Raw genomic sequence first — 13,092 nt, 5'->3', positions numbered from 1 at the left:
TGATCGTCTCTCTCAGTCTTGCCGGAAAGCGACGGAGGAAGACAAAACTATAGTTTGACTGGCTGGTAGGATGTATGATTGCCCAGAGCATGTATAAAGAAAATCTATTTCAACCAAGACGTTCCCTTCCTTTGTGGAATAATTTTTAAAAAGTCATCTATTGCTTAATCAGGCATAATAGCGGTTTTACCGGGGGGAGGGGGGAGGGTGGGGTTGGTCAATGTCGCCTTTCGCAGACAACTTAAGAATTACACAAAATCGACCGGGCTCAAGTTAGGTAAATCTGTGTAATCTTAAAATTGTCTTAGTTACTGGCTAGATAGGCCAAAACACCATTGAACAGCTGTAGCAGCATCACTATTAAACATGTGTGTTAAGCTCTCAGTATCGAAATGCTACGGTAGAAATAAGCCTATTTCGCCTTTCAAATCTACAGCACATCTACACAAATTTTCAATTTCAGCCTTCTTTATTTTCTTAACCCTTACCGACTTAGCAATTACAGTTAGATTGCAGAGGATCGTGATGAAACTGGCACATTTCTACAAACACTAGATCCTTCGCCAAATTACACAGTTTCAAAAATTTTTCTTTATTAAGGTTACATATATAATTAAGCATATTATAGGTCCCACTAATTCGTCTAAATTTTCTTTTACGCAATCTTGGGTATCTTTTGTTTACTTTCCTCTTCCTCTGACAAATTTGTGAATTTGACAATGCCTGACGTAGCGACCACAGCCTGAATCTCCGAAAGCATTTGCGTAAGCTCTTGCCGAGGCCTGGGCTTGCCGACGTGACAAACCCACACCGTACACAACTCCAGGACAGGTCATTCCGGAAGGAACATAGCGAGTGTTGCAGCGTGCGTAATAAGAATTTTTCAGAAGTTTCACGCCCAAGGCCGCTGCAATACGGACAAACCAAGAAACTGGGACAGCTTCCGATTCATCGGGTAATGTGATTACTAGGAGCAGGAAAAAACAGGCAGCAAGTCGAATCACTTTCATTGTTCCGACAACAGGCCTTTGACAAATACCTGTTGAAAAACAATAATTAACAAAAAACATGTTTCAATTTTAGAGGCCGCGACTGCTAAACTGATCGCCACTTTGCTTCTTAGTTCAATGCAAGTCTACCCTGGGTGCCAGAGCTTTTATTTTTCTTTACGCTTCGATCCACATCGCGGCTTCGCCGCTCGTAGGTATAACGCCAAAGAAATCAGTACCCAGGGTACTGTGTGTCCGCAAAAATGAAACTGACTTCCGCAATTGTAGAAAGTATATTATTAAGGGAGTTTTTGCTTGCAAGTAGCCGGTTTTTTTTTAAATTTGAGGTCACCTGAGGTAAAGTTTGAAGGACAACTAATTATTTACTCAATCGCCCAATTCAAAATGGAACAAAATTATTTTAGCATCCAGTGTGATATTATAAAGAGGTTGTGAGGAAAGCCACCGATTGAAGACAAAAGTACAATTTGGCAAAACGAACTAAGACACCTCCGCAAATTTAAGACGATTAAACTTACCAACCAAATTTGAGCTCTTGTCGAAGAAGTTCAAGGATGGATAACCGCTTCAAATGATTGTGTACTGGAAGAGAAAAGTCAAGAATTCTTAAAATTCGTGAAAAAAAATGCATTGGAAACTTAATTAACTGACTTGTTTACAAAGAGCTATCAATTAATTTAAGGTGTCTCCGCTTCAGTTTTAAATATCTTTGCAACTGGATTCTCACCGAGAACACAGAATCTAGTCTATTTCACTTCACATGTAATTAAGATTTAAGAAAAGTTTCAAAGTGAAATCTCAGGATCGTAACGTGTTTAAAATTCCTTCCCGTGGCGCGGTTTATACCTTTAGTACACCACTCTTCATTAAACTTGAAGGAGCATAAGGCGTGACTGTTTGACACGATTGAATTTGAAATCGATAAATTAATTGGTTTGGATAGTCAAATTCTCTTTAGAAGACAACATGATTTTCAGTTGCTTACCGCGTCAAGCACCGCTCAGGATTCAATGGCTCGTCTAAAATTGCAACAAGGAATATCGTGTTTTGAAATTACAGTGCGACGCACCTTCAACGTGGCCACCTAAAAATAGCTCTTTACAAATTGTCCGCCAATCAGGGTGTGTGAATTTGATTGACAGTCACGCCTCCTTGCAAAGTCCCCACAATTGGGATTTTGTGCATTATGCTTTTATTTCCCCACTGAAATGATCTACCTTAATGCTCCATTTTTTCCACTAAAATGCTCGGTTTCGCCCAAAAAAGTTACTTAAATGCTTGCTAATGCTCATACATAGGGTTTTTTTAATTTTCATAATTTCAATGTTTTAACACAATTACAGTTCGGTGCTTAATAAAAACGTTTACTTAGTAGAACAGGTTAACAAGAACGTATGTAAAAGTCGCAATACACCAGAAGATAATTCTCAAAATGATCTCTTGATCTGTTAATCCTTTGTCCCCTTTCAGTGAAACTTAAATGAAGAGGTTAAGTTAATTCTTCATTTTGACGTAAACGTAATTTTCATTGCTATATACTCCGGGGAAAAATATTAATTTTCCGCCGGGAAAATGCCACTAAAATGCTCGAATAATGCTCAATGCCTTCGCCTCACTAAAATGCTCGAACGAATGCTAGCATAACGTTCAAAAGCCTACCCACAGTTGTAAGTTGAACACCGTTGCATGGGTTGTTGAGCTGACGTATTTACTAGACTCCTTGCAGTAGTTTTTTGTGTCGGTCCCATTACACAAAACTACTGCAAGGATATGGCGCGCCGTTTGTTTCAAAATTAATTATATCTACCGATTGGCCCACCGTCATATCTCTTCACCTAACTGACCGTAATCATTACTTGATCAGTTGCAAGTCAATTATTCCATATTTTATCAGTTTTACTGATTTATCGATCCTTTGTCTCTTACATTAGATCCGTTGTGTTGCTGATATTCCATCACTTGTACGGTTTTATTGATCAGTTGTGTGCTGAATATTCGATCAGTTGTACTGATTTATCGATCAGTTGTGTCCCTAATATTCCCGGCTCAGTTGTACTGATTTATCGATCAGTTATGTACCTAAGTACCTAATGTTCGATCAGTTATACTGATTTATCGATCAGTTGTGTCCCTAATATTCGTTCTGTTGTACTTATTTATCGATCAGTTGAGTCCCTCATATTCGATCAGTTGTACTGATTTATCGATCAGTTGTGTAGTTAATATTCGATCAGCCTTGTACTGATTTATCGATCAGTTGTGTCGCTAACATTCGATCAGTTGTATTGATTTATCGATCAGCTGTGTCCCAAATATTCGGTTGCACCGATTTATCGATCAGTTGTGTCCCTAATATTAAATCAGTTGTACTGATTTATCGATCAGTTGTGTCCTTAATATTCGATCAGTTGTACTGATTTATCGATCAGTTGTGTCCCTAATATTCGATCAGTTGTACTGATTTATTAGATCAGTTGTGTCCCAAATATTCGATTAGTTGGACTGATTTATCGATCAGTTGTGTCCCAAATATTCGGTTGCACCGATTTATCGACCAGTTGTGTCCCTAATATTCGGTTGCACCGATTTATCGATCAGTTGTGTCCCTAATATTCGATCAGTTGTACTGATTTATCGATCAGTTGTGTACCAAATATTAGATCAGTTGTACTGATTTATCAATCAGTTGTGTCTCTAATATTCGATCAGTTGCACTGATTTATCGATCAGTTGTGTCCCTAATATTCGATCAGTTGTACTGATTTATCGATCAGTTGTGTCCCTAATATTCGATCAGTTGTACTGATTTATCGATCAGTTGTGTACCAAATATTAGATCAGTCATACTGATTTATCGATCAGTTGTGTCCCAAATATTCGATTAGTTGTACTGATTTAATTATCAGATTAGTTGTGTCCCAAATATTCGATTAGTTGCACTGATTTATCGATTAGTTGTGTCCCTAATATTGGATCAGTTGTACTGATTTATCGATCAGTTGTGTCCGTAATATTCCATCAGTTGAAGTGATTTATCATCGACTAATTGGCTCTCACATTCGATCAGTTGTGTCCCTAATGTTTGATCCGTTATATTGATTTATCGGTCAGTCGTACTGAATTATCAATCAGCGGTGTCCCTGATATTCGATCAGTTGTACTGATTTGTCGATCAGTTCTCTTTCACATTCGATCATCGACTACCCTTACGCTTACACGAACACGAAGAGTAAGCTAGAGGATTAAAATTACGAGGGTATATAGATCGTTTTCACTGTCACGCAATAAAAAAATAAATCGAAAACCATCCAGTGGAAAAAGTCAAGAATTCGTGATGTTGTAGAAGATAAATGAAGAAGACACTTCTCCAAGTTTTAGGCCTGTGCGTTTCCCCAAACTTCAGATATTCGTCGAAATGTTTCGCAGAAATTTACAGAGCCCAGTATGAAAACGCCATGTTGGTGCACATCTGTGGTGCACCAATATGGCGGCCGGAAAATAGTGTCAACATCTGTTACTTACTTTGGCTATCTAGGTGAGTGATCATCTGTACTGAACACACAGCTATTTATCTAAGCACTTTTCCTAATGCTTTAAATTCTAAAAAGGCTCAAAACCATGAGATAAATATATATTTCTCAATAAACTCGATCGTCGCCTCGTGTCACGCACCGCTAAAACTCAGAAATTCAAAATGCTCTGGTTTCCAAACGTAGCACGCTATTGAGCTTTAAAATTGCAAATGGATACAAATTTACCGCTTCTTATACCTGATGAGGATAAAAACTTTCGTGGCTCTTTAGTTTTGGATTTTAGAAAATGATGACGTCACCTGAAAACGATCTATAGATAGACAATCTCGTTTCTAGATCTCACTCTGTCATTGGAAATATGAGATCTCCCTTCCGTATGACCGTGGGAGATCTGGCTACGAGATTGAAATAGACTAAACATTTCGATCAGTTGTACTGATTTATCGATCAGTTGTGTCTCCGAAATTTTATCAGTTGTGTCCCTAATATTCGATCGTTCATTGTATTGATTTATCGGTAAGTTGTCTCTCTCACATTCGATCGGTTGTGTGTCTAATATTCGATCAGTTACACCGATTTATCGATCAGGGCCGTGTTCCTGAAAGGTGTAATAACTCTATTTCAGGGATAAATGTGCTTTATTCTAGGCACATTTATCCCTGGAATAGGGTTATTACACTTTTCAGGAACCGGCCCCAGTTGTGCTGGTTTGTCGATCAGTTGTACTGCCAATTGTTTATCGATCAGTTTTGTCCCTGATATTTGATCAGTTGTACTGATTTATCGATCAGTTGTCTGCTTAATATTTGATCAGTTGTATGCTTAATATTCGATCAGTTGAACTGATTTATCGCCCTTATCCGAGAAGACTAGAGAGTGTAGCCATTTTCGAAACCATTTGCAGATCTCATTACCAAGCCAACACGTTCTCCTTGGTTATTAAAGACCCAAGTGTTGGTCGGTCGGATTCGAAATCAACTCCTCGAAGCTTGACAGCCCTGAGCCACCGGTGTGGTCCGCGGTCAATATCATTTTAAGTTATTCTTATTGTTATCCATTGTTCTCATCAAGTGCTTGTAAGAATTAGAATCAAGCTGCTGTACGAGTGTCCTTTACTTGACCTGTCTAATTACTGATTTGATGCCCATACTTAGAACTGTTTGATCCAAATGATCAATCGATTGGTTGAAAAAAAAAAAAAACATACTGGTCTGGTCGCCATTACCCATGCGCAAATGTCTCTTCAGTGTTTGCAAGTGTCCCGATTTACTAGTGAACTTGCGAATGCTTTCGGATTTTATACTAATTGGCGTGCGACGTGCTACTTTATATTGCAAATAAGTGCTTCGTTGTATCATCTGTTTTTATGAATTTACCAAGGGAGTGGGCGTTGTTTCTTGGTCTGGTCTGACCGTTTAACACGGCCCAAGTGCTACTGATAGGATATCCATAAATAACAAGAAAACCTGATCCACTCACTGTGCGCAATTGACCGTATTCAACTGATCCACAAATATTACGCACGCAATCTAGCTGATCACTAAATCGAATATTAGGGACATAACCAAGGGTTAGCTTCCGATTCATCGGGTAATGTGACTAGTAGGAGCAGGAAGATACAGGCAGCAAATTGAATCACTTTCATTATGCCGACAAAGCCTTTGACTTCTGTTGAAAAAAATTAACGAAAACAAATTTCAATTTTAGGGGCCGCGACTGCTAAACTAATCACCACTTTGCTTCTTAGTTCAATGCAAGTCTACCCTGGGTGCCAGAGCTTTTATTTTTCTTTTCGCTTCGATCCACATCGCGGCTTCGCCGCTCATAGGTATAACGCCAAAGAAATCAGTACCCAGGGTACTGTGTGTCCGCAAAAATGAAACTGACTTCCGCAATTGTAGAAAGTATATTATTAAGGGAGTTTTTGCTTGCAAGTAGCCAGTTTTTTTTTTTTTAATTTGTCGTCGCCTGAGGTAAAGTTTGAAGGACAACTAATTATTTACTCAATCCCCCAATTCAAAATGGAACAAAATTATTTTAGCATCCAGTGATATTATAAAGAGGTTGTAAGGAAAGCCACCGATTGAAGACAAAAATACAATTTGGCCAAACGAACTAAGAGACCTCCGCAAATTTAAGTCGATTAAACTTACCAACCAAATTTGAGCTCTTGTCGAAGAAGTTCAAGGATGGATAACCGCTTCAAATGATTGTGTACTGGAAGAGAAAAGTCAAGAATTCTTAATTCGTGAAAAAATGCATTGGAAACTTAATTAACTGACTTGTTTACAAAGAGCTGTTTGCTCAGCCGTTTTCTCACCGTGTGCGGGGAAATTTTGATGATAAATTGGCCTCACGAGGCCGTGAGGAAAAAATCAAACATGTTTGATATTTTTCGCCTCGCGAGGCAAATTCCTCATTGTGTGCGGCCATCGTGAGAATCGAGTTGAGCTTGTTCAATGAAGCATCCAATGAAAATACATGGCATTCTCACGTGACTTCAGTGACGTCCGAATTTCTTCCTCCGACACCATCCTGAACCGCTGGAGTCACGTGAGTATGCCATGTATTTTTATTGGATGCTTGATTAAACCAAGCTCAGCTCGATTCTCACGATGGCCGCACACATTGAGGAATTTGTCTCGCGAGGCCAAAAATATCAAACATGTTTGATTTTATCCTCACGGCCTCGCGAGGCGAATTTCTCACCACAATTTCCCCGCACACGTGAGGAAACGGCTGAGCAAACCGCCTCCCGAGGCAGTTTGCTCAGCTCTTTCCTCAAGTGTGAGGCGGGCTTAACGTGTTTAAAATTCCTTCCCGTGGCGCAGTTTATACCTTTAGTACACCACTCTTCATTAAAATTGAAGGAGCATAAGGCGTGACTGTTTGACACGATTGAATTTGAAATCGATAAATTAATTGGTTTGGATAGTCAAATTCTCTTTAGAAGACAACATGATTTTCAGTTGCTTACCGCGTCAAGCACCGCTCAGGATTCAATGGCTCGTCTAAAATTGCAACAAGGAATATCATGTTTTGAAATTACAGTGCGACGCACCTTCAACGTGGCTACCTAAAAATAGCTCTTTACAAATTGTCCGCCAATCAGGGTGTGTGAATTTGATTGACAGTCACGCCTCCTTGCAAAGTCCCCACAATTGGGATTTTGTGCATTATGCTTTTATTTCCCCACTGAAATGCTCTACCTTAATGCTCCATTTTTTCCACTAAAATGCTCGGTTTCGCCCAAAAAAGTTACTTAAATGCTCGCTAATGCTCATACATAGGGTTTTTTTAATTTTCATAATTTCAATGTTTTAACACAATTACAGTTCGGTGCTTAATAAAAACGTTTACTTAGTAGAACAGGTTAACAAGAACGTATGTAAAAGTCGCAATACACCAGAAGATAATTCTCAAAATGATCTCTTGATCTGTTAATCCTTTGTCCCCTTTCAGTGAAACTTAAATGCATAGGTTACGTTAATTCTTCATTTTGACGTAAAAGTAATTTTCATTGCTATATACTCCGGGGAAAAATATTAATTTTCCGCCGGGAAAATGCCACTAAAGTGCTCGAATAATGCTCTATGCCTTCGCCTCACTAAAATGCTCGAAAGAATGCTAGCATAATGTTCAAAAGCCTACCCACAGTTGTAAGTTGAACACCGTTGCATGGGTTGTTGAGCTGACGTATTTACTAGACTTCTTGCAGTAGTTTTTTGTGTCGGTCCCATTACACAAAACTACTGCAAGGATATGGCACGCCGTTTGTTTCAAAATTAATTATATCTACCGATTGGTCCACCGTCATATCTCTTCACCTAACTGACCGTTATCATTACTTGATCAGTTGCAAGTCACTTATTCCATATTTTATCAGGTTTACTGATTTATCGATCATTTGTCTCTTACATTAGATCCGTTGTGTTCCTGATATTCCATCACTTGTACGGTTTTATTGATTAGTTGTGTGCTGAATATTCGATCAGTTGTACTGATTTATCGATCAGTTGTGTCCCTAATATTCCCGGCTCAGTTGTACTGATTTATTGATCAGTTATGTACCTAATGTTCGATCAGTTATACTGATTTATCATCGATCAGTTGTGTCCCTAATATTCGATCAGTTGTCCTTATTTATCGATCAGTTGAGTCCCTCATATTCGATCAGTTGTGTAGTTAATATTCGATCAGCCTTGTACTGATTTATCGATCAGTTGTGTCACTAACATTCGATCAGTTGTATTGATTTATCGATCAGTTGTGTCCCAAATATTCGGTTGCACCGATTTATCGACCAGTTGTGTCCCTAATATTCGATCAGTTGTACTGATTTATTAGATCAGTTGTGTCCCAAATATTCGATCAGCTGAACTGATTTATCGATCAGTTGTACTGATTTAATTATTAGATTAGTTGTGTCCCAAATATTCGATTAGTTGCACTGATTTATCGATCAGTTGCACTGATTTATCGATCAGTTGTGTCCCTAATATTCGATCAGTTCTACTGATTTATCGATCAGTTGTGTACCAAATATTAGATCAGTTGTACTGATTTATCGATCAGTTGTGTCCCTAATATTCGATCAGTTGCACTGATTTATCGATCAGTTGTGTCCCTAATATTCGATCAGTTCTACTGATTTATCGATCAGTTGTGTACCAAATATTAAATCAGTTGTACTGATTTATCGATCAGTTGTGTCCCTAATATTCGATCAGTTGCACTGATTTATCGATTAGTTGTGTCCCTAATATTCGATCAGTTGTACTGATTTATCGATCAGTTGTGTCCGTAATATTCCATCAGTTGAAGTGATTTATCATCGACTAGTTGGCTCTCACATTCGATCAGTTGTGTCCCTAATATTTGATCCGTTGTATTGATTTATCGGTCAGTCGTACTGAATTATCAATCAGCGGTGTCCCTGATATTCGATCAGTTGTACTGATTTGTCGATCAGTTCTCTTTCACATTCGATCATCGACTACCCTTACGCTTACACGAACACGAAGCGTAAGCTAGAGGATTAAAATTACGAGGGTATATAGATAGACAATCTCGTTTCTAGATCTCACTCTGTCATTGGAAATATGAGATCTCCCTTCCGTATGACCGTGGGAGATCTGGCTACGAGATTGAAATAGACTAAACATTTCGATCAGTTGTACTGATTTATCGATCAGTTGTGTCTCCGAAATTTTATCAGTTGTGTCCCTAATATTCGATCGTTCATTGTATTGATTTATCGGTAAGTTGTCTTTCTCACATTCGATCGGTTGTGTGTCTAATATTCGATCAGTTACACCGATTTATCGATCAGGGCCGAGTTCCTGAAAGGTGTAATAACTCTATTTCAGGGATAAATGTGCTTTATTCCAGGCACATTTATCCCTGGAATAGGGTTATTACACTTTTCAGGAACCGGCCCCAGTTGTGCTGGTTTGTCGATCAGTTGTACTGCCAATTGTTTATCGATCAGTTTTGTCCCTGATATTCGATCAGTTGTACTGATTTATCGATCAGTTGTGTCCCTAATATTCGGTCAGTTGTACTGATTTTTCGATCAGTTGTCTGCTTAATATTTGATCAGTTGTATGCTTAATATTCGATCAGTTGAACTGATTTATCGCCCTTATCCGAGAAGACTAGAGAGTGTAGCCATTTTCGAAACCATTTGCAGATGTCATTACCAAGGCAACACGTTCTCCTTGGTTATTAAAGACCCAAGTGTTTGTCGGTCAGATTCGAAATCAACTCCTCAAGCATGATAGCCCTGAGCCACCGGTGTGGTCCGCGGTCAATATCATTTTAAGTTATTCTTATTGTTATCCATTGTTCTGATCAAGTGCTTGTAAGAATTAGAATCAAGCTGCTGTACGAGTGTCCTTTACTTGACCTGTCAAATTACTGATTTGATGCCCATACTTAGAACTGTTTGATCCAAATGATCAATCGATTGGTTGAAAAAAAAAAAAAAAGCATACTGGTCTGGTCGCCATTACCCATGCGCAAATGTCTCTTCAGTGTTTGCAAGTGTCCCGATTTACTAGTGAACTTGCGAATGCTTTCGGATTTCATACTAATTGGCGTGCGACGTGCTACTTTATATTGCAAATAACTGCTTCGTTGTATCATCTGTTATTATGAATTTACCAAGGGAGTGGGCGTTGTTTCTTGGTCTGGTCTGACCGTTTAACACGGCCCAAGTGCTACTGACAGGATATCCATAAATAACAAGAAAACCTGATCCACTCACTGTGCGCAATTGACCGTATTCAACTGATCGACAAATATTACGCGCGCAATCTAGCTGATGATCACTAAATCGAATATTAGGGACACAACTGGTCAATAAATCAGTACAACAGATGGAATCTTAGATACAAACTGTTCGATATATCAGTACAACTGATCGAATATTAGGGACACAAATGATCGATAAATCAGTACAACTGATGTGAGTCTCATCTTATCACTTTAAGAACCCACGCCCTTACACCTTGGAGATCACTGAAGTGACCACGTTATGGACTACTTACCCACGGTTTAAAATATGTCGGCGCTGTTGACCATTTTTAGCGAAATTATATCGGAGTCTCACTAAGACAACATTTAAAACAGTTTTAAAGAGTTTCTATTTTGTAACTTACAGAACCTAGTCAAGCATTTGATCCGACAAAGGTTTGGAAGGGTCCCAATTCAACTTCAGCCGACATTGCTCCAACACAAAAATTCGGTCCCGACATTGTCGGGTGACCATGTCAAACGCGCGCAACATCTGATCCGAAAAATGTCGAGTGGATCTCGGGTGAAATGTTGGGACCGTTTAACACGGCCCAAGTGGCTACTAATAACAACTGATCGAATAACAAGAAAACCTTATCCACTCATTGCACGCAATTGATCGAATCAGTATAACGGATCGAATGTTAGAGACACAACTTACAAATCATCGAATAACACGTCCCTGTGAGACGTTAAAGAACCCACACACTAATCGAGAAGAGTAGGGAATGAAATTCTCGGTGTTGTGGCTGTTCTTTGTGAGTGCATGAGTGGGTTGGTATAGCGGGCCCACATTTGCTGAATAGCTGCCAAAACTTCAACGTGCTCGAACAAATAAATAACAAACAAACAGACCGGCCCGCTTGACGGTAGATTACTGCCGTCTTCTTGGCGTCCACGAAGCGTAAGCTAGAGGATTAAAATTACGAGGGTATATAGATAGACTTAATCTCGTTTCTAGATCTCACTCTGTCATTGGAAATATGAGATCTCCCTTCCGTATGACCGTGGGAGATCTGGCTACGAGATTGAAATAGACTAAACATTTCGGAAGACCTTAGACAACAATGACCAGAACCAGGTTGCCAGCGGTTTTCGTTAAAGCAATGGTTTGCTGGGAGTGCTCAGTCTAGCGGGCTAAGAAAACCAGGTTGCGGTCATTGTTATTAAGGTTTTTCAATGTCTACTGGACGACAGAGCCTGAATGTAATTAACCACCTTACACGCTGGTGTTGGCTACATGCATATCCAACAAGAGCGAAGGAAGTAATAGAAAAACAACAAAAAAACCATAACCATTTCACCCGGTCAAGGCCGAAACAGTTGTCCATGGCTGCTAATTGACAGGGTAAAATGGTTGTGCGCATGCGTGATGTGTTGGCCCCACCGGGTTGGTGTTAAGAGTGTGTCACCTTGCTCTTTTTGAAATAATAGACCATTTTACAAACGATGAGAGAAGTGATCGTCGTACCTAGTTAGACAATAGACCTTTTTACAGTTTTGTGCTTAGTTACCCGGCCTTTAAATGAAAGTGAGGCTGGAGTGGCACTTGTCATGACGGACCTCCTTGCTTTTCTTATGTTACTGATGTTGTTCTCGTGCTAATTAGTTGGAATTTACATAAGAAAAGCAGTGAGGTCTCTATCAAAATGCCATCAACTATAGCCACATTTTCATTCATAGGCCAGGTAACTAAGCACACAACTGTAAAATGGTCTATTCAAGAAATTTTACAGTTGTGCTTAGTTACCTGGCCTATGAATGAAAGTGAGGTTGGAGTTGACCTTCTCACTGCTTTTCTGATGTAAATTCCAACTAGTTAATTTAGCATGAGACTAACATGAACAAAGGAAAAGCAAGGACATCTGTATCATACCAAGGTCGACTACAGCCTCACTTGCATTTAAAGACCAAAGTAACTTAGCACATAACTGTGAAAAGAGTTGTGACTAGAATGGATACTCCAAAATAAGGTGAGACACTTACTTTTGTGTATATAAATTACCAAACAATCTTTCTAAAGTTGTACTGAGTTTAAATATGGTGTCAACAGAACATTTTATGAAAGCTAACCATTTCGAGTCAGCGCTTAGACCTAATCACTAGAGAGCAGTGCCAAACCCAGCAGTTATTCTCTGCCTAAACAGAGTGTTGTTTATCTGCCAAAGCGGGTTAACACTGAGATTGTCAGGTAGTGCCATGTAAACGTCATCAAATGTTACACCTGCTTACAAACATTGACGTCACATTTG

The 13,092-nt window shown here is 39.2% G+C and overlaps 1 long non-coding RNA gene across 3 annotated transcripts; it reads right to left on the bottom strand.

Annotated features, from left to right (window-relative positions):
• Positions 1-450: 450 nt before the first annotated feature.
• Positions 451-7,582, bottom strand: LOC137973527 (uncharacterized). Of its 3 annotated transcripts, none has more exons than XR_011117265.1 (4): positions 7,521-7,582; positions 6,697-6,760; positions 1,529-1,592; positions 451-1,039 (listed from the first exon to the last, which is right to left on the bottom strand). It is a non-coding gene; the product is annotated as an uncharacterized lncRNA (long non-coding RNA). The 3 variants fall into 3 exon arrangements; XR_011117266.1 differs by lacking the exon at positions 7,521-7,582 and adding an exon at positions 6,864-6,882; XR_011117264.1 differs by lacking the exons at positions 6,697-6,760; positions 7,521-7,582 and adding an exon at positions 1,996-2,090.
• Between the last annotated feature and the right edge of the window lie 5,510 nt (positions 7,583-13,092).

The sequence above is a fragment of the Montipora foliosa genome, chromosome 10, assembly GCF_036669935.1.
Source record: "Montipora foliosa isolate CH-2021 chromosome 10, ASM3666993v2, whole genome shotgun sequence".
Lineage (NCBI taxonomy): Eukaryota > Metazoa > Cnidaria > Anthozoa > Scleractinia > Acroporidae > Montipora > Montipora foliosa.
The sequence above is the reverse complement of the archived record's forward strand: the minus strand, read 5'-3'. Positions and strand labels throughout refer to the sequence as shown.